The sequence below is a fragment of the Heterodontus francisci genome, unplaced genomic scaffold, assembly GCF_036365525.1.
Source record: "Heterodontus francisci isolate sHetFra1 unplaced genomic scaffold, sHetFra1.hap1 HAP1_SCAFFOLD_1221, whole genome shotgun sequence".
NCBI lineage: Eukaryota > Metazoa > Chordata > Chondrichthyes > Heterodontiformes > Heterodontidae > Heterodontus > Heterodontus francisci.
Genome location: NW_027140492.1, coordinates 57,501 through 62,500, shown reverse-complemented (window position 1 = coordinate 62,500; position 5,000 = coordinate 57,501).

The following is a 5,000-nucleotide window of genomic DNA, read 5'->3' as shown; positions in this document are numbered from 1 at the left end:
CAGTCCCGTCAGGCTGCACCTCTGCTCGGGCGAACGGCGTCAGGAAAAGGGGAGAGCACTTCCCCACCGATAGCTCCGGAACGCCCGGACCCATTGGCCCGCGGCACCGGTGGCTGCTAGAGGGCCTCCGGCGCCGTCAGCCGGGGTACGTCCCAGGCCGGCCGGACGGCGGGCAGCCGGAGGCAACGGCCTGGAACGGAGCCAGACTTGAGTCGTTCCGTGTGCCGTGGGCAAAAAGGCAGGGCTGCGGGTCAGCGCAGTTTGGCAAACCTAGCCGCAAGTGCGGGAAGGGCGGAGGAGCACACGGACGCCGCCTTCCCAAACTGAGCCCAAAGTGCCCAGGCATGCCCCCTTGATCTCGCCTAATCAGTGAGCCCAAAATAATTTCAGAGTGTGGAAACCTGATCCAAAAAGGTCGAAAAGAACGGCCAGAGATCAAGTCCGAAAGGGGAAATCAGTAACAAGCAAGCAGAGTAATCATTAACCAAAAAGCGCAAAATTATGTTAAAAGTGTGAAATCATTAACCAAAAAGTCGAAAATAATGTCCAGAGACCAAGTCCGAAAGTACAAATAATTAACCAGTAAGCAGAGTCATCATTAACCAAAAATCGCAAAAGTAAGTAAAAAGTGTGAAATCATTAACCAAAAATCGCAAAAGTAAGTAAAAAGTGTGAAATCATTAACCAAAAACTCGAAAATAATGTCCAGAGACTAAGTCCGAAAGGGCAAATGGTTAACCAGTAAGCAGAGTAATCATTAACCAAAAATCGCAAAAGTAAGTAAGAAGTGTGAAATCATTAACCAAAAATCGCAAAAGTAAGTAAAAAGTGTGAAATCATTAACCAAAAACTCGAAAATAATGTCCAGAGACCAAGTCCGAAAGGGCAAATGGTTAACCAGTAAGCAGAGTAATCATTAACCAAAAAGGGCAAAAGTAAGTAAAAAGTATGAAATCATTAACCAAAAAGCACAAAATTAAGTTAAAAGTGTGAAATCATTAACCAAAAAGTCGAAAATAATCTCCAGAGACTAAGTGCGAAAGGGCAAATGGTTAACCAGTAAGCAGAGTCATCATTAACCAAAAATCGCAAAAGTAAGTAAAAAGTGTGAAATCATTAACCAAAAACCCGAAAATAATGTCCAGAGACTAAGTCCAAAAGGGCAAATGGTTAACCAGTAAGCAGAGTAATCATTAACCAAAAATCGCAAAAGTAAGTAAAAAGTGTGAAATCATTAACCAAAAACTCGAAAATAATCTCCAGAGACTAAGTCCGAAAGGGCAAATGGTTAACCAGTAAGCAGAGTAATCATTAACCAAAAATCGCAAAAGTAAGTAAAAAGTGTGAAATCATTAACCAAAAACCCGAAAATAATGTCCAGAGACTAAGTCCGAAAGGGCAAATGGTTAACCAGTAAGCAGAGTAATCATTAACCAAAAATCGCAAAAGTAAGTAAAAAGTGTGAAATCATTAACCAAAAACTCGAAAATAATGTCCAGAGACTAAGTCCGAAAGGGCAAATGGTTAACCAGTAAGCAGAGTAATCATTAACCAAAAGGCGCAAAAGTAAGTAAAAAGTATGAAATCAGTAACCAAAAAGCGCAAAAATATGTTAAAAGTGTGAAATCATTAACCAAAAACTCGAAAATAATGTGCAGAGACTAAGTCCGAAAGGGCAAATAATTAACCAGTAAGCAGAGTAATCATTAACCAAAAATCGCAAAAATATGTTAAAAGTGTGAAATCATTAACCAAAAACTCGAAAATAATGTCCAGAGACTAAGTCCGAAAGGGCAAATGGTTAACCAGTAAGCAGAGTAATCATTAACCAAAAATCGCAAAAGTAAGTAAAAAGTGTGAAATCATTAACCAAAAACTCGAAAATAATCTCCAGAGACTAAGTCCGAAAGGGCAAATGGTTAACCAGTAAGCAGAGTAATCATTAACCAAAAGGCGCAAAAGTAAGTAAAAAGTATGAAATCATTAACCAAAAAGCGCAAAAATATGTTAAAAGTGTGAAATCATTAACCAAAAAGTCGAAAATAATGTGCAGAGACTAAGTCCGAAAGGGCAAATGGTTAACCAGTAAGCAGAGTAATCATTAACCAAAAAGCGCAAAAATATGTTAAAAGTGTGAAATCATTAACCAAAAACTCGAAAATAATGTGCAGAGACTAAGTCCGAAAGGGCAAATGGTTAACCAGTAAGCAGAGTAATCATTAACCAAAAATCGCAAAAGTAAGTAAAAAGTGTGAAATCATTAACCAAAAACTCGAAAATAATCTCCAGAGACTAAGTCCGAAAGGGCAAATGGTTAACCAGTAAGCAGAGTAATCATTAACCAAAAAGGGCAAAAGTAAGTAAAAAGTATGAAATCATTAACCAAAAAGCACAAAATTAAGTTAAAAGTGTGAAATCATTAACCAAAATGTCGAAAACAATGTCCAGAGACTAAGTCCGAAAGGGCAAATGGTTAACCAGTAAGCAGAGTAATCATTAACCAAAAAGGGCAAAAGTAAGTAAAAAGTATGAAATCATTAACCAAAAAGCACAAAATTAAGTTAAAAGTGTGAAATCATTAACCAAAATGTCGAAAATAATGTCCAGAGACTAAGTCCGAAAGGGCAAATGGTTAACCAGTAAGCAGAGTAATCATTAACCAAAAATCGCAAAAGTAAGTAAAAAGTGTGAAATCATTAACCAAAAAGCGCAAAAATATGTTAAAAGTGTGAAATCATTAACCAAAAACTCGAAAATAATGTGCAGAGACTAAGTCCAAAAGGGCAAATGGTTAACCAGTAAGCAGAGTAATCATTAACCAAAATGCGCAAAAGTAAGTAAAAAGTGTGAAATCATTAACCAAAAATCGCAAAAGTAAGTAAAAAGTGTGAAATCATTAACCAAAAACTCGAAAATAATCTCCAGAGACTAAGTCCGAAAGGGCAAATGGTTAACCAGTAAGCAGAGTAATCATTAACCAAAAATCGCAAAAGTAAGTAAAAAGTGTGAAATCATTAACCAAAAACTCGAAAATAATGTCCAGAGACTAAGTCCAAAAGGGCAAATGGTTAACCAGTAAGCAGAGTAATCATTAACCAAAAAGCGCAAAAGTAAGTAAAAAGTATGAAATCATTAACCAAAAACTCGAAAATAATGTGCAGAGACTAAGTCCGAAAGGGCAAATGGTTAACCAGTAAGCAGAGTAATCATTAACCAAAAAGCGCAAAAATATGTTAAAAGTGTGAAATCATTAACCAAAAACTCGAAAATAATGTCCAGAGACTAAGTCCGAAAGGGCAAATGGTTAACCAGTAAGCAGAGTAATCATTAACCAAAATGCGCAAAAGTAAGTAAAAAGTGTGAAATCATTAACCAAAAATCGCAAAAGTAAGTAAAAAGTGTGAAATCATTAACCAAAAACTCGAAAATAATCTCCAGAGACTAAGTCCGAAAGGGCAAATAATTAACCAGTAAGCAGAGTAATCATTAACCAAAAAGCGCAAAAGTAAGTAAAAAGTGTGAAATCATTAACCAAAAAGTCGAAAATAATGCCCAGAGACTAAGTCCGAAAGGGCAAATGGTTAACCAGAAAATCCGTCGAATAATGTCCAGAGACTAAGTCCGAAAGGGCAAATGGTTAACCAGTGGAAGGGCGATCAAGCGGAAAAATTTGCCCCGGTTACCCGGGATGGAGTTCCAGAGGTCCGGCCAGAGTTGTCAAATTCGTCCCGCTGATCGGACGCTTGTCATTCGGGTGGCTGGGGGTTGGCGGGGTATCTGCACAGTAGTAGGAGGTGGCAAGTCGGGACTTGGACGTTTATTCCAAGAGTCCACCCGAGCCTCCAGGTCTGCAGAGACCGACCCTAGCTGCCGCCCAACCGACTTTTAAGCCTTTTTCGGATGGGGATTTTTTCCCATTTTCGTCCATTTTTCGGGTTTTCTGTCGGGCTTAATAGGCGGCAGCCTGACCCCCGGCCGAGGCGGGGGGCGCACTCTCCCTTGCGTAAGGGTCCGGATTTGCCCCGGAAAGTGCCCCCGACGGCCTCCCGACCCGGGTGCCTGCAGGGCGGGGGAAAGGGTAGTCCCAGCCGCAGGAAATCATTAACCAAAAGACTTAGCCGTCGGGGCAGAGGCTAAGACCCGGGCTGGTGAAATCATTAACCAAAAGGAATGCACCCTTTTCCGAAAGTGCAGGCCGAAATAAGGCGAGCCTTGGGCCGGGAAGGCCAAAACCCCCAACTCATGGAAGTGTATGGGGTCGGACTCGGCGACTTTCCCGGGCCCCGAGTTGACCTTTCCCCACGGGGGCGGTCAAGTTGCTCCCGCCAAGAGGGCACGTTGCATTTGCTGCCGCTCTAGTCCCCGGGCTAGTTAATCAGTTGCCGTCGGAAGTCCCGATGCCGAAATGAAAAATGGCCGTTGCGGCGATTTGGCGCCTCATTTTCGGAAGGACTACCGGCAGGCAACCCGCCGAATTGACACTTGCGATTCGGGTGGCTGGGGGTTGGCGGGGTACCCGGAGATTTTCGGGAACTCGATTTTCAGAACTTTTGCTGGCAGCGGTTGCACTTGCAAAGTGGCCGAAGAAGTGCTCCCTCAAGGAAGGACCTTCTTTTGAAATAAAAGACCTTCCGAAGAGTGCCTGGAAGTCATTTATGAGCATTTAAGGGTAAATCTGGCGGACTTTCCATGCTCTGTTGCCGGCTCTGAAATATCGCACAGTTGGGTCTAGGCCGGTAGACTGGCTGTGAAAACAGACAAAGTGTTTTGGCGAGCGAGAGAAAACAAGGCCTTGGAACAGATTGGGGGGTGCGGAGGCACACCACACCCACAGGAAAAGAATTAATAAAAAAAAAACCAAAGTCTTATGACATGTCTGTTGGTACAGTGAGAAAAGCAAAGAAGGGAGGCTGCGATGGCAGAGCAAAGCCGACCTTCATACAGATATACATGTCAAAGAAAGAAACTATGCCCGCAAAAGACTTGGTGCGAAATAACAA